The sequence below is a fragment of the Lutra lutra genome, chromosome 15 (genome assembly GCF_902655055.1).
Source record: "Lutra lutra chromosome 15, mLutLut1.2, whole genome shotgun sequence".
Lineage (NCBI taxonomy): Eukaryota > Metazoa > Chordata > Mammalia > Carnivora > Mustelidae > Lutra > Lutra lutra.
In genome coordinates this window covers 44,061,696-44,078,078 of record NC_062292.1, presented here as the reverse complement: position 1 = coordinate 44,078,078, position 16,383 = coordinate 44,061,696, and positions in this window count along the sequence as shown.

Sequence of the window (16,383 nt, the reverse complement as noted above, 5' to 3'; positions counted from 1 at the left end):
AGCAGTGTGAGGTCATGAAAAGCTCACTAGACTGAGGGTCGGAAGGTCCGAAGGAGAGTCTGGGCTCAGCTACTGACTGGCTGTGTGTGCTCGGCTAAGCCTCCTGCCCTCTCTGAGCCTCGCTGGTAATGTGAAGGGGTTAAAGACGGCCAAGTTTCCTGCCTGCTCTGAGATGCTGGTGCTCATCCAGGCTCACCTTCTCTGCTCTGTTCCTATCACCTGGAGCAGGGTGTGTGTGTGTGTGTGTGTGTGTGTGTGTGCCCGGGATGGCTGGGCCCTGGACGTGGGGGGACAGCCATCTGCAGCAGCAGCAGTCGCCCCGTCTGTCACTGTTGTCTTGCTCCCCACTCTGCTCCACCTGCTGTCCAGTTCACATGGACAAGACTAGGTAGTGGTTCAGATGTTGAAACAGCTGGCAGTGCCAGGCCGGCCTCGGAGTTTGTGATGGCCAGACCTGTCAAGCCTGGAGTGCAGCTCTGGGTCTTCTGGAGTCGGGGGTGGAGGGGGTGGGTGGATGCCGGGCCTTGGGATACGCCCGGGCTGAGTGAGAGGTCCTGGAGAAGGAGAGGACAGGGAAGGGTGGGGAGGCTCTGCTGCCTGGACTCCGAGGCCAGAATGCTTGCCCAGGTCCCATCTGCTCTCCCCTCCTGCCCTTCTGCTCCACTCGGAGGGGCTCTCCCAGCTCAGGGTCTTCTTTGTTCCTGACGGAGAGACATCTGATGGTGCTGATGATGCTTCTCGGGGAACTTGGGAAGCTGCTGGGCATCCCTTCCAGGACGTCCTTCCCTTTTATGCCCCTGCCCGCATGGTCCTTGACTGTCTGTCTGTCTGTCTCCCTAGGGCTGGCATGTCAGCCTTGCCCTCTGATGACATGCCGGTCAACTCGGGCTCGGAAGGGAGCGCTTCAAGTTCTCTCCAGGCAGAAACTGGCTGTCAAGAGAGGACATGGTGCATCTGTGGCTGCGGGCTGACGGGCCAGGGGACGGACCAGGAGATGGGCCAGGGCACGGGCTGACTCAGGGACAGAGGATCTGGAAATGCTTGCAAGGATTGCTTTAGATGGAGACAGCTGTCTTTGTGACTCTATTTTAGGACAGCTGCTGCCCTTGCCGTGGGGGCTGGGTGCTTGGAAAGGACACGGTTCCTCCCGATCAGATCAGCCTGGGTGACTTGGGTGTCTAGTTCTCTGATTCCTCTGCCATCAGGCTGCCCCACCCCAGGGGGGCTCTGACCGCCACAGTGAGAGCACTTACTAAGTATTTACAAGCGAGAGTACTTACTAAGCTGAGAGGAGAGTGGGGAGACAATTCCCAGAGTTTCATCTTCTTGTCTGTCATCAGCTGCACCTGGTATTGATGGATTTGGGGGGCTCCCGGGGCTCCTCACTGCCGGCTTCTAAGGTGCTCCTGCTGCTGAGGAAAGAGTGGGGTAGACATTTGGGGGTCCAGGCTGCATTTTGCCTGTGGGTTCAATCTGGTAATAACTAAAGTACTTCATAATATTATTATTAATTATTATATACATTATGAACAATAATTCCAGTGTCTCCAATGTGCCAGGAGCTGTGCTGAGTGTTTTATCTGACCCCCCCACAATGGGTATGTGTTATTATCATCGTTCTCATTTCGCACACGATGCTCAGAGAGGTTGAGGAACTTGATCAAAGTGAACAGAACAAATGGAGAAGCAGAGGCTGCCAGTCCGCTTCTAGCATCCGTGGTCCCATCACTACACCATGTGCTCCAGCCATCAGTGACTCCCCTCCCCTTCCCCTTATCAGAGTTGGGGACAGGACAATTTCCTCTTTTTTAGCATTGGCCAGATCCCAGAATCCTCACTACAGCTGACTTGGGGGAGCACCTCTCCCCTCTGTGGCTAATCAGTATGTCTCCGTGTAGCCCAGAGCGGGACACTGTATCCCCGAGTCGAGTCCCCACAGACCCCCAGACGGGGCAACGCAGGGCCCGCCAAGGATGATCGGGTGACTCATTGAATGAGTCGCTAATTTGCCTGTGAACATGTGGTGGCCCTGGAGGGGGTGCCCCCAGAAGGCATCTCAAGGGCCACCCAACTCTTCCTAGACCATCTGCTCTTTCCTTTTAGACCTCCAGAAGATCAATAGTGGAGTCCAGCTTCTTCAAATGGTCAAGGAAGGCAGGGTTCAGGGGGCCCAGCCTCAGAGGACAAGCAGGGAGGGAGCGGGGACCCTGCCAGGGCCCCAGGGCTCTGATGGCGCTCAGATCTCTTTCTTCATCGGTCCAAACCCCACTTAGGTCAGCTTGGCCTCAGCAGCCCCCTGGAATCTTTCCCTCTGGTTCCAGACTTCAGACCCTTTCCTAGAGCTCTTAGGAGATCGTGTGTTTATGGAGCAGCGTCTCTGCCTACAGGAGTCGGGGTTCAAGAGCCACAGGCTGTGGTCTGTCCTCAATGGGTCTGGAACTTTCCGGGAAGCAGTCAGATAGTGGTAATGTCCTTGACCATATCATGCTTTGGGGGAGGGGGACAAGGCAGTCCGGACAAAGCTCTGCAACCAGACTGGCTTGACAGACAGTCTGGCGATGTGTGAGCTCTGTGGTCACAGGCAAGTCACTTCCCACCTCAGAGCCCTGGGTTTCTCACCTGGAAAATGGGGATCAAGGCTCAGATCTCCCTGAGTTGACGTGAGCATTGAATCAGGCAGGAAGCATCTAGCATTGGGCCAAGCACCTAGGCTGGGACAATGCCAGCGCTTCCCTGTGGGCCTCTCAGGGCCTCAGTCTCCCCATCTGTGTCACGAGGGTGTGCACCGAGCAGGCTGAGTCCTTCTCTACTGCAGAGGTTGGGGTGGCTCTGGGTTTGTCCTCATGACAGCTGGGCTCTGTCTCAGCGGTCACCCTTAGCCGGGTGACCTTGGGTAGATCACTGAAGGATGATGACAGCTCTGAGAATCCACTTCTTTATCAGTAAAATGGGAACAATCTTATCCCGACCTAGGGTGGTTGTGAAGACATGCGGATTAAACACAGTGATTCATTCATTTATTTATTTTTAAATATGTTTTTTATTTTGAGAGAGAGAGAGAGAGCACAAGCAGAGGGGAGGAGCAGAGAGAGAGGGAGAAGCACACGCCCCGCAGAGCAGAGAGCCCGATGCGGGGCTCGATCCCAGGCCCCCTGGATCATGGCCTGAGCCGAAGGCAGAGGCTTTAACCAACTGAGCCACCCAGGCGCCCCCACAAGGATTTTTTTTTTTTTAAAGATTTTTTATTTATTTATTTGACAGAGAGAGATCACAAGTAGATGGAGAGGCAGGCAGAGAGAGAGAGAGGGAAGCAGGATCTCCGCTGAGCAGAGAACCCGATGTGGGACTCGATCCCAGGACCCTGAGATCATGACCTGAGCCGAAGGCAGCGGCTTAACCCACTGAGCCACCCAGGCGCCCTCCCCACAAGGATTTTTTTAAAAGATTTATTTATTTATTTATTATTGGGGGTGGGGCAGAGGGGAGGGGCAGAGAAATCCTTCAGCCTATTCCTAGCTGAACTTGGAGCCTGATGTTGGGCTCAGTCCCAGGACCCCGAGATCCTGACCTGGGCCGAAATCAAGAGTTGGTCGCTTAACCGGCTGAGCCACCCATGTGTCCCCAAAGTGCTTTTTGTGTCACCAAGAGCCATGCAAAATACCAATAATTGTTCCCTGATCGTGTGGAATCACCTGAGTGTCTCCATTTGCGACCCACACCAGGGGGGTGAAGGGCTCGGGAAGGTGGGCTTGCGTGGCTCTGGGACGAGGCCTGGGTAGGCAGAAGTCGTGAGGAGTGCATTCCTGGAGGGGGGTGTTGGGGACTGGGAAGAACATGCTTTGTGTGGGGCCAGGAGCGCAGCAGAACTGAGCAGAGGGAGCTGGAAGGGTAATCTCCAGTCTGCCTACACTTGCCTTCCTCATTTTGCTTGAGGGCCAGAAGGGGTCTGTGGCCTGGAGGGGCCTAATTATTCTTCTAGCCATTTCGACCCAGGGCTCTTGGAGCTTCTTTTTCAGGCTTATAATAGACAATGCTAATGTCCTTATTAATATTTAATAGTAATGATGCTAATAATGCCATGCATTTATGTGGTCTCTCCAAAGAGCTCAAGGAACCCTGAGTTCTTTATTTTAATGGAACAATATGGCTAATGTGTGGGGAGGCAGGGACAGTGGAGAAAGACTGAGTCATGGGGAGGGTGAAGCACAGAGAGGTCAGATCGTTGAGCCAAGGTCACAGAGCGGGGGAGGTGGAACCAGGACTAGGAATGGGTGCTTGGGCTCCCTGCCTGGAGCTCTGCCCTCAACTCCATGGGGGCATCAGGGTCTGAGAAGGACATACCTGGTGGGGGCATCTTTTGGTCCTGGCAAGACCAAACTGTCCCTGGTTGGGAGCAGCTGTGACTCTGGATGTGCGCTGGGCCGCGGAGAAGTGGCCGCTGATTGGTTTACGACGACTGCCTAGGGTGGCTAACGGGCAGCCATGGGACATGAAAGCTGGGGAAGGTGAGGACATGGGGGCTTCTTGGCCAGGCTCTGCAGGCCTCCCAGAGTCTCAGCCAGACTCGTTTTTTCCAGGATCCCTGGATATCTGATGCCTAATTTCTTAGAAGCAGCTTAAATCAACCCATGTCAGGGCACTGACCCTTTCTCTGATTGCTCAGCCTACTTGTGCTGACTTGGCTATCTTTATGTTCCTCACCATAATTTGTTAGGGCCAAAAACGTAACCCAAATCTATAGTTATGCAGAAGATGGTACATTAGAATTGTGAGGCTGTGGTGTCCTGGTGTACTACCCAGGGGGGCTGTATTTACATAAGACCAGTGACTTGTGCCCCCTGGAAGGAGATAGCACACAGCAGAGCAGAAGCCAACGGGCTTTGGAGTCAGACAAATATTGATTTCGGTTCCACCTACTCTACTGATTTGTTGTGTGGCCTTAGGCTTCTCTAAGCCTCAATTTTTCTCATCTGTAAAATGGAGGCGAGACCATCTGCCTTAAAGGGTTGTATGGATCAGAGGAAGTGACATATACATGTGTTGGACAGCAGGAGAGGGGGCAGCAGGAAGGTTCCAGCACCCTCCCAGGCAGTGTCCAATGTGGGCGATCCCAAAGATGGTGTCTTGATCAGGCCATTCCTGAGATGTGACCTCAGTGAGTCTCTGCTGGCTAGCCTCCCTCAGTTTCTGCCCATTTCTGAGTCGTCTGCTTTAGCCATTGATTCTGTGATCCACGGGATAGCTAAAGTTCCTTTTTGCTTATGATGGTAAGAGTCTGCATTCTCTGCCTGCAACCGAAAACCTGGATTGATTCAGAACTTAAAAATCCTAGTACAGTGCCTGGAATGAAAGAAGTGTTCCACAAACGATAGCCAGAAATTGTTAGAAAATTATAGCCAGCCATCCATCCACCCATCCATCCATCATCTGTCTTTCCATCCATCATCCACCCACTTACCAAGCAAATATTGAGTACCTTTGCACTAAGCATGATGCCAAATGCTGGGGATACTGAAGACAATAAGACACAATACACCCTCTTGAGATGCTCACAGTATAATGGTGGGGTGATATGCACAAATCATCAAAATATAGTAAGAGCTGGGGTGCCTGGGTGGCTCAGTGGGTTAAGCCGCTGCCTTCGGCTCAGGTCATGATCTCAGGGTCCTGGGTCGAGTCCCGCATCGGGTTCTCTGCTCGGCAGAGATCCTGCTTCCCTCTCTCTCTCTGCCTGCCTCTCCATCTACTTGTGATCTCTCTCTGTCAAATAAATAAATAAAATCTTAAAAAAAAAAAAAAGTCATACACTTTAAAAAAAAAAATATAGTAAGAGCTGTCACCCAAGTTTGCACAAACTATCCTGGAGGGGCACCTGCCTTGGCCTACTGCGGATCAGAAACAGAGAAAATATTTTACCTGAGTCCTGAAGGAATGTCTGAGTTCACCAGGTAGCGGTGGCATGGGCTGGGAGGAAGTAGGGCGGCTGTGGCTCCAGGAAGTTCTAAGAGCGTGTGCAAAGGCAGCAGCAGAGCCTAAAGAGCTTGGGGAGGGAGAGAGCCAAACGTCTGCACTTGAAGTTTCAAAGAAGGAAGGAGGCTGGAGCGATCGGCCAGTCCCGTCCATGAAGAGCCTTATGAACCCTGCGGGGGCTTCATCAAAGACAATCGGAAGCTACTGGAGGGGTCTGAGCAAGCAAGAGGCAGGCTGAGACATGTCCTTTGGAAGCCCACTTTGGGGTGGCGGGGAGGGTTGAATGCACAGAGCAGACACAGACTGGGAGGCAGGGAGCCAGCTAGTCAGGCATGGGCAGAGGAGAGGTGATGAGGACCTAGAAAGATCGTTGGGGCTTCAACCTGCCCTGGACAACCAGAAGTCTTCACTTGAATGCCTGTGGGTGTCTCACATCCCAACCCCTTACCCCATTCCCCTGACCATCAGATTCACGTGTCAGCTTGGTTAGGCTATAGTAATTTAATCAAATACTGATCTAGGGATGGCCATGAAGGTATTTGGTAGCTGTGGTTAACATCTACAATCAGTTGACTTCAAAGAGATTACCTTGGGGCGCCTGGGTGGCTCAGTTGGTTAAGCGTCCGCCTTCACCTCAGGTCATGATCTCAGTGTCCTGGGATTGAGCCCTGCATCGGGCTCCCTGCTCAACGGGAAGTCTGCTTCTCCCTCTCCCTCTGCCCCTTCCCCCGCTTGTGCACACACTCACTCTCTCTCACATAAATAAATAAAATCTTTTTTTAAAAAGAAAAAATAAGGAGATTACCCCCCATAATGTAGGTGGGCCTCATCCAATCAGTTGAAGGGTCTTAAAAGCTCAACTGAGGTTTTCCTGAGGAAGAAGAAATTCTGCTCTCAAACTGCAGCTTCAGCACTTGCCTGGTTTCCAGCCTTTCTGCTCGTCTTTGGAAGACAGAACCAGCCCCCACAGTTGGATAAGTCAGTTCCTTGAAATGAATCATATCTATGCGTCTATGTGTACACACACATATATAGGAAACATGTGTACAGACACACACACACACACACACACACACACACACACACATACACACATGTCCTACCCATTCTGTTTCTCAGGAGAACCCTGACTAATACACCTCTCCTTGTTCTCCTGCTGCCCCCCTTGGGTTCCGTGCCCCCATGAATGACACCCTCCAGACCTTTACATCCTCCCCTCCACCCCCCCGTCCCCTGGTATCCTACTAACCACTCAGCCCTCAGAGGCCTCGCCTGTGCGTGTCCCACAGTCTTGGCTCTGACCCTCACGGGCTGCATCTGAATTCTGACCATCTCGTCCTCTCCAGCCTTAATCTCCGGTCTCAGCCCCTCCTATCCCCTCTCCAGACTGCAGTCAGAGCGAGCTCCCTAAAATGCAAATCAGAACCTGTCACTCTCCTGCTAAAAATTCTTCAACATTTCCTGCCTCCGGGTTGGTGCTGGGCTTCGTCCTGTGGCACAGGAGATCATCAGATCTGCCCCATCTTTAGCTCTGCCCTTTCCTGTTGCCTTGCCCCACCCAGCTCTCTCCTGCCACGTTGACCTGCCTGCCCTTTCTGGAAGGGGCTAGACTCTCTCATTTCACCCTCTTTGGGCTGTTCCTGATTTGGAACAGTCATCTTCCTCCCTTGGGTACACCTGCTTAAGTCCTCCGTGCTCTCAGAAATTGGCCCAGTGGTCACTGACTCTCTCTCTCAGGCCTATTCCTTCGTGGGCAAGTCCCTCAGGGATCTGTCCGGGCTTGGTGTCTCCACCCGGGATGCCCTGGCTTTGCGCTCTCGGCAGAGCGTCCAGTGTGCGATACATACTCGTTAAATGAGCTGACGAGTGGGGCATCCGTTCCTCTGCAGTTCAGGATGGGGGTGGCGGAGACCATGTCAGGGTGCAACTGACTCCTCCTCCCCCAATCTCGGGTGTCCTGGAGGCAGGGCAAGTACCAGCCCGTTTAGCGCAAGCTCCTTCAAATGGATCCAGCAAGGGGAGCTTGGGCTAGGGGGAAGCCTCCAGTCACCACCTCAGCCCGATGTCACTGTGCAGGGCACAGTCCCTACGTGCTGGCCCAGCCTGAGGGCCTGTGGGAGAAGCTGCCCCCGGGGCCAGAGAACCAGCCTGCTGGGCCGGTCCTCCACCTGGCAGAGGCTGCGAGGTGGGTGCAGACCTTCCTGGGAGGAGACTGAGGTCCAGGGCCAGCTTGGTGATGTGCAGCCCGTGAGATCACATGGGCTCTGTGCTCAGAACGCCTCTGCCTATTTCATGCTCTTCTGCGGCTGTCTTGGAATTATTAATAATTTTTAAATGATTTTACTTATTTACTTATTTGACAGAAAGAGAGAGAGACATCGAGAGAGGGAACACAAGCAGGGGGAGTGGGAGAGCGAGAGGCAGGCTTCCCACTGAGCAGGGAGCCCGACGCGGGGCTTGATCCCAGGACTCTTGGATCATGACCTGAGCCGAAGGCAGACACTTAAGGACAGAGCCACCCAGGCGCCCCGGAATTATGAATAATTTTTGAAGAAGAGCCTCGCACTCTCATTTTGCATCAGGCGCTGCAAATTACGTAGTCAGTCCTGCTGGGCTTAGTGGGGCTACCCCACCAAAAAACGGTCCCTGGAGTTATTAGGACCAAGGGACTGGGGGTGACTGGCTCCCTCCACCCCCTCGCAGGACCAGGACCCCCATTCACAGCGTCAGCCTCTGGACCTGACTTTGTCCATTGTGTAGGGACAGGTCAGCTGGAAACCCTGGCCATTCCTCTGAGATCCTTGAAGCCGGGAGCACGGTGCGTGTGCTGAGAATGAATGCATTTGACGTTTTTAGATGGTTGAAAATTTAAAAAGAAGACTATTCCATGACACGTGAAAGTAAGATGAGATTCAAATGTCAAAGTTCATCAAGGTGCATTGGCGCACAGCCCCGCTTGCTCATTTATGGTCCGGCTGCCTTCGTGCCACGCCGGGGGCCGCGCTGTGGCAATAGAGGCTGTGTGGCTTCCAAAGCCGAAAGTATTTACTACCTGGACCTTTGCAGAAGAGGCTTGCCAAACCCTAGCAAAGCTGTCCCTTGTCCCTCAGTCGCCGGGAGCCAGGAGGAGGTGTCAGTCACTGACACGCGGGTTTCTGGTTTCCTTCTTGCCTTAGCTCGGTGGCTCTCAACCAGAGGACCTCCAGCAGCGTCTGGGACATTTTTGGTTCTCTAAGGGTGTGTGTGGGGCGGAATGTGTGCTCGTAACGTCTGGGGGGGTAGGTCAGGGATGTAGCTGAACATCCTATAATGTACACGGCAGCCCTCTCTCCCCCTAAGCATCACCCAGCCCCGAATGTCAGTGGTAACGAGGTTGGGACCTCTATGCAGAAGCTGGGGACGCGGGCATGGCAGATTCCTGGTAGGCCTTCTAGGCAGAGGAATCAGCCAGAACGTCCACTGCTCTGCTAGTGAGCGGCCCAAAGACTGCGTGTACAGGGCGCGTGTGTGTGTTGGGGCAGGGGGACAGTGAGAAGGACCAAACGAGGGACTTCCCTTTCCGTGGCCCCTTGAAGTTCCTACACCTGTTGGGGCCCTCACAGGAAGGACTAATGTTCCCTGAAGTTCCCTGAGGCACAGGACAGGTGCTCCTCTACTTAGACAGGTGAGCTTGGTCCTGGAAGGGGAGATGGTTATTGAGGCTGCCAGACAAGGCCACAAGGAGGGGTGCTGGGGGATGGGGACATAGAGAGGGGACCTGGAGGTGTTCCCAGGGGACCAGGTGAGCAGGGCGCTCGTGCTGACGGAAGGAGGGTGAGGTGTGGGAGCCTCAGGGAAGGGGCTGGCACAGCTCCCACCCGACCTTCTGGAGAGTGACAGGAACAGATGCGGTGACTGTCAAATGAGACGCTCCTGGCACTTGGGGAAATTGCAGAATTAACAAAAGGAGGGTTGCTTTCAGGGAACACAAGCAGGGGCGCGGTGGGTACAGCTGGGCTGGCCTCTGGGGACTCCCTTTGCTTGAAGGGCAGGGAGCAGGGGTCCTCCTGCCTGGCCTCTGGGCTGCTTGGGGGTTGGGAAAGGGTGGGCAGAGGCAGAGCTGTCGGGCCTGGGGGCAGGGCAGGGTCAGGTGAGAGCCAAGGCCAGGGCCAGGCTGCGCGTTGCCTGGAGTCGGGTAAGCGGCAGGGCTGTCTGGAGGTCATCTCATCTAGCCTCCTGATCTAGGTCCAGCCCCAGCAGACGGCATCTTGCCAGCTGAGGATCCGGGCAGAGGGGCCCTCAGCAGGAATGAGAATTCACCAGCTGTTACTTGTGCAGCCCCCAGAAGAAGCAGCCAGCTCTCTCGGAAACTGCATGGACAAAGAAGCATGTGTCTGAGGGTCTGCAGGAAGCCTGTGCCTTCCCGGCTGGAGGGTGGGCAGTGGGAGAGGCCGGAGCTGGCGTGGCCTTAGCTGGGATGCCTCCTGGCCTGCGCCGAGAGGCAGGAGGCTGCGCGAGTAGCACTGTGTGGCTCGAGGTAACTGAGGAAGTTTTGAGGTAGGGCGGAGGAGAGGCAGGAGGCTTGGACTCCATGCTCCTAAAAGCTATTAAAAGCTCAGTAAAAGAGAAGCACAATAAGCCATTTCCCTAGCGGGGATGGTTTTAATTGCAAGGTGGAGCTAATTTAGACCCAAAGAAAACACTTTCTAAGGCTGAGATACAGGGAGCCAGATTGGAGACGGGGAAGCTGTGGAAGCTTTCTGAGGTGTCAGGGATCTGCCTGCGTGGCCCGGAGGCCGGGGCTGGCTGAGCTTCCCCCCGAGGCAGCCGGTCCTGGGAGCAGCTTTGTCCTTGCTTGGCAGACCCGTCTTCTTCCTCGTTTCTGGATCTGCCGCAGTTGCAGTCTAGATGGGAGACTGGGGGCAGGGAAGCTGGGGACTCCCGACATTCTACAGGCCCCTGGGAATTGGTTCCGAGACCCCCCCTACAGGAAAAGCCTGGCCTGTCCATCCGGGAAGTAGCTGGATGTTCGAGCGGGGGGCTGGAGGGCGAAGGACAGCAGACAGATGCAAAGGGTCACGCCCCTCATTTGCTGGAGGGCCATCCTTCTCCCTGTCAAAGATCTGGGATGGGGGTAGCCCACCGACAGATGCGTGGCGGCGGAGTGGGGGGCAGCTGCTGGCCCCCTCCCCATTGGCCAGCCATCCCTGGCTTCTTCCCCCTTCCTTGCTGGTTTCCCCAGAGCCTGCTACATTGTTAGCTGGTGCCCCGGGGGGCCAGACCTCAGATGGAGGGAAGCGGGTGTGTGTTTTGTTTTGGAGGGTGGGGGGAATCTCTGAACCAAGAACCTATTTGGCTAATGAAGTCGTAATTACTCCCAGCTCACTAATAGGATGAAAGCGGGGGTGGGGGGCTCCGTTAAAAGCCACTGATGGACTCACAAGAGGGTGCCTGACAGCCCTGAAGCGGGGCTGGGAGATCGGAAATGGATGTCAGGGCTGGGGGCAGGGAGGAAAGGGGGTGCAGAGGCTCCCCACTGGTCTAGGGCCTGCCTATGTCTGGGTACCATGCACGTTCACGGTCCTCAGTTTAGGATAGGATGAGGTTCTGGAGAATGATCATATCTCTCTTCTGGCCCCCAACTCTCCCAGAGCAGCACGGCGCCCAGCTGTCTGTGTTGGGGTGTGTTGGGATGGGGGAGGCTAGAGGGCCAGGTTCAGCCAGCTTCAGAGGCTGAAGCTCTCAGACGATTTCTGTTGGCTTTGGAATGAGTGTATTTGTAGGTTTGTGTATTTCGTCCCCCTCCCCACCCGGGGAAACCTCACAGCCCTTGCAGACGCTGGGGGGCCACAGTCTGAACAGGACACCTGCTCTCCCCAAGGAGCTTAGCTAGTGCATTGCTGGGTCGCTGGGGCCGGGTTGGGAGCCAGTCTGGGATTTAGCATTTGATGTGGGGGATCTATGGAATGGGGGGATGGACCAGGGCTCGCACCTGCCGGTCTGCAGGTCTGAGGCGGGTGCTCATAACTGAGGAGGGCCTGGGCCTTCTCCGGGGAAGCCTGCTGACTGACCACTGAACCCATGGCCCCGTCCCCCTGCCTGGGGGCTCCAGAGCGTGTTCTGTCCCCCCCACCCCCCAGCAGTGAGCCTGCAGCCTTGGTGAGAGCTCGGTTGTACCAGGGCTCAGCGCCGTGGAAAACGTGGGAAGGAGGTCCAGGTGGCTGGAAGGAAGGACTTTCTGTTTTGTGCTTTGTTTTTCAGGGAGGTGGCTGCTGGGCCTGGGGGTGGAGAAGGATGGCAGATTTTAGCCGTTCTGGACCTCCAATAGGATGGCGTGGATGATGATCTCTGCCAAACTCTCGGTCCCTGGAGAGGAATGCTGCTGGTGTTGAGAAGGAAGGAGCCGTGTGGCCTGGAAGAGGGGCTTTCTCCTACCCTAAGCTTGGCAGTTAGGCTCTGGAATCTGGGGGGTAAATGGTCCTCCCCACCAGGTGACTTCCTCCCTGTCCCACTCCTATGGGGATCAGAGCTATGCAGGCTGGCAGAATCCTGTCGTTCTCTCTTAGGACAAACCTGGGCCTTCTGGATGGTTGGCCTCATTCTCTTCTGCCGCACGGACTGCCTGGTGGGCAGAGGTTGGCGCTGTGTCTTAACCACCAGCCTGGAGCGAGAAGGAGCAGGAGGGAGGGAGGTGGAAGATGGACAGTCCTTTCCGATAAGCAGGAGTGGGTTCCTAGGCTTTAAAGAGAGACAAGAGCACTTAGGGGACTTTGGGAAAGTTAATTAATGGGGCTGTAGCATGAACCTTTAGCTCTCAATACCGATCACTGGCCCTTATATCCAGCCACTCCGAACCTGGTAGAAACGAGCTTTCAGGAAGACAGATACTGCCTGACACACAACACCCCCCCCATACACACACACCCCATGCCCCCATGTCAATACAGCACAGACTGAGCCACTGGCTGGCAGTAATACAGTAACGCAGACAAACGAGGCCCACCTGCATGGGAGGGGCAGGGCGGGGCGCCACAGAGGTACAAGCAGGCCTGAGTACCGGTCCTGCCTTGCAGAGTTTGTAGACTGGGGAGGCACAGAAGAGACAAGTCCTTGCAGTGGCAGTGAACCAATGCTGGAGGTCAAGGTGGGTGAGGGTTGGCGGGTGGGGTAGGGGACAGGGGGAGGGAAGGTCAGGAGCAGCTCCTTGAAGAGAAACAGGCCTGGGGGCTAGGCTGGTCATGAAAGGTGGGATTTGAGCCTTCCTGGAAGGATGGGGAGGGCTTCTGAAGGACGAAATAAAGGTTAGGGAGAACATTCCAGAATGCAGAAGAAGGGGAAAGCCTAAGGGGATTCATTCATTTCTGTACGTTTAATGCATTATTATATAATATTTACTATGCATCAGACACTCTTCTTAGAACTTCCCACATTTTAACTGATTTCATGCTTACACCAACGTATGAGAAAGCTGCGGTCACAATCCCTGTCCTACTGAGGAAGAAAGGGAAGGTCAGTCACCCAGCCAATGCCTCCCTTATCTTCCAAGTCTTGGCTGTTCTTTTCCTGGTACCCAAGGCTGACTTGGAGCCGGGTGAGCGCTGGCAGCTTGCCTGGCCCCCTCATTGCAGGACCCTGAGCAGCCTGACACCCACGACCCTCTCCCCTGGGCTCCCCGGGACCAGGGTCTGGAGCCTGTGTGTCCCCCACCCCCACCCCAGCAAAGCAGAGCAGTGAGGGGTAAATCCAGGCCGGCCGCTTTGACGAGCCAGCAGGGGCTGCACAGGCACGAGCCAGTGGGGGCACCGAGCGCCAGGCCTGATTCGTCATGGCGATGCCCGTTTATACCCCACGGTCCTGGCCCATGGGGAGGTATTCGAGTCCCACGGGCCTGGCAGTGGGCTCTGACTTTGTCGCTTTAGTGGGGATAGTATCCAGCCCTCAGCCGCCCAGCTTCCCTGCGTGGTGGGACACAACCTGCCTCAGGGGGCTGGTGTGGGGGTCATAGGAGAGAATTTCCATAAAGTGCCCATCGCTCTCCCAGCACAGACGGCAGGCGTCAACGTCATTAGTGGCTCTCCTCTGAAGTCGCTTAATGTAAGTGTATTGTGACCCAAATACCATCTGGTGCCCTCGTGCCTCTGACATGGATGGAAACGGATCAGTTCCCCTGCCAATCCCACGCTCGGCGAACGTGGAAGGCTCTTGCACGATGTCTGCTAATGCCTGGGGGGCGTGTTCTGACGCTGACATTCTCCTGCCGTCTCTGCTTCGCCCTGCATTACTTTGGATGTAGAATGCACCAACTTTGCTAGTTTTTCTAAAAGATCCGCTCACGTGAAGCAAATTCATCCATTGGGTAGATGTGAGTGACACTTCGGAGTGGGGGCACTGGGAGGGCACGCATCCTAGAGTACCCGGTCTTGTCACTGTCCCTGTCATCTAGCGCTCCTCACACATTAGCCTGCATCAGAATCACCGAGAATGTCCATCTCTCTAAGTTCCCGGTCCATCGGGCTGCTGCTGGTCTAGGGACCGCACTTATCTTTGGCGATTCAGTTGCTGGTCTAGGGAGTCTAGGAGAGATGATCTATAAGGAGAAAGATATTGGAGGGGTTTGGAATGGGAGAGAGGAAAGAGCCTGGAATCAGGTGTTGCGCTAAGTACGAATCTTCCTGCTGCCTGTCTCTGCTCCTCATCTGCCCCCCACTCTTGCCCTGGGGTTCCAAAAGCTCCCCCCAATAATGCAGGACTGTCCCTTGGCCTGTCTGCAAACTCCAGACCCCATCAGTCCCAGACCCTTCCCTGAATAGGATTCAGCCTTGTTAGAGGGCAAGTGTGATGTTAAATATTCACTAAGTAATTTCATTTGTTTGCTTCAGAGTGGCTGTTTCCCCTGTCTACACAAAGCCCTGCTTCCCCCCAGTGGGGTCTGGGGCTAATCAGCAGCAAGTTCAGGGGCGGGGGTGGGAGTGGAGCTTGGGAGCGGGCTGTTGGGCCGCAGCTGTGGCTCCAAATTGCTCTGAGGCCCACTGCCTGGTCCTCGCTCCAGCAGGAACTGACATCAAACAAATGGGCTCTGATGCATTAAGTGGGGAGGGGAGGCTAAAGTGGCCCTCCCCTATCTTCCGCCACCTAATACGGTTTTGAGCAGTAGTGGCTGCCTTGATGAAAGGGGCTGTAATGAATTCCCAGATCCCATCCCTTTGGGGGCAGCTGGGCAAGATGGGGTAGAGCCTTCACTCTTAATGAAGATTGGAAGATGACTTGTCGCCTCCCACTGGGTCAGTTAATCCAACCCATGCTGGAGATTAGCATTTCTAATGGGCTGGGAGGCACAGCCTTCAGAAGACAGGGATGAGGGATGACATATTCTGGGAATCCCTTGGGCCCCGAAGGGAGGCAGCCGCTTTGTTTGGCCTCAGTTGAATGGAGGTTGGCTTTCTTCAAATAAGATGCTTTCTTCATCCCTCCATTTCTGTCCCTTTGCGTGTGTGTGTGTGGGGGGGGCTCCTGCTCCAAAAGTGGGCCAGTGGACTGCCCACGGCCCCCCGAAAGTCACATCCAAGTCCAATATCCAAATAGTATCCAAAGAGGATGACACAGAAGTCTTGAATTCACCCAGCCACCACATCAAAGGAATGCCTGGTCACCCATTCATTCGTTTTCATTCATTTTGTGGGTGCTGTGTGCGGGCCACTGGGCCGTGGATCCACAGGGGACAAAAATTTCTCATACTCAAGATGTTCACAATTTTGTGAAAGAAATAGGCAATATATGATGGGGACTCTCTGGGAAAGACAAAAAAACATGGCTGTTCTGGGGGCAGAGTGAGGACATCCGAATCAGACCGTGCAGCTGTGTGTGTGTGTGCGCGCGCGTGCGTACACGTGTGTGTGCAGAACACACACGTACTTACATAGGCTATGTCAGGTAGTGGGGAAGACTTCACCTGAGCTGATTGTTAAAGATCAGCCCTCTGTGACCCAGCTCCAGGCCGCTGTTTGCTGCCAAGGAGTCTAGGAGAGATGATCTATAAGGAGAAAGATATTGGAGGGGTTTGGAATGGGAGAGAGGAAAGAGCCTGGAATCAGGTGTTGCTGGCAATCAGGGCTGGTTGTGGACATCAACTCCAGTGATTACGAATTATCTAGAAGGGGCATATGAAAGGGCAGGAGGAGGGTGTGCCAAGCAGACACACCTTTGGGCCTTCATTCATTTGCTGAATCACATTTATTGAGCCCTTTGTCCGGGATACTATAACACTGATTCTTTTTTTAAAGTAAACTAGTCCCAACATGGGGCTCGAACTCATGACCCTGAGATTAAGACTCATAGGCTCTACAGACTGAGCCAGGCAGGTGTCCCTCTAGCATTGCTTTTGCTTACCTGTTTCTCATGACATTCTGAGCTTCCTGAGGACTGGAGCTCTATGCT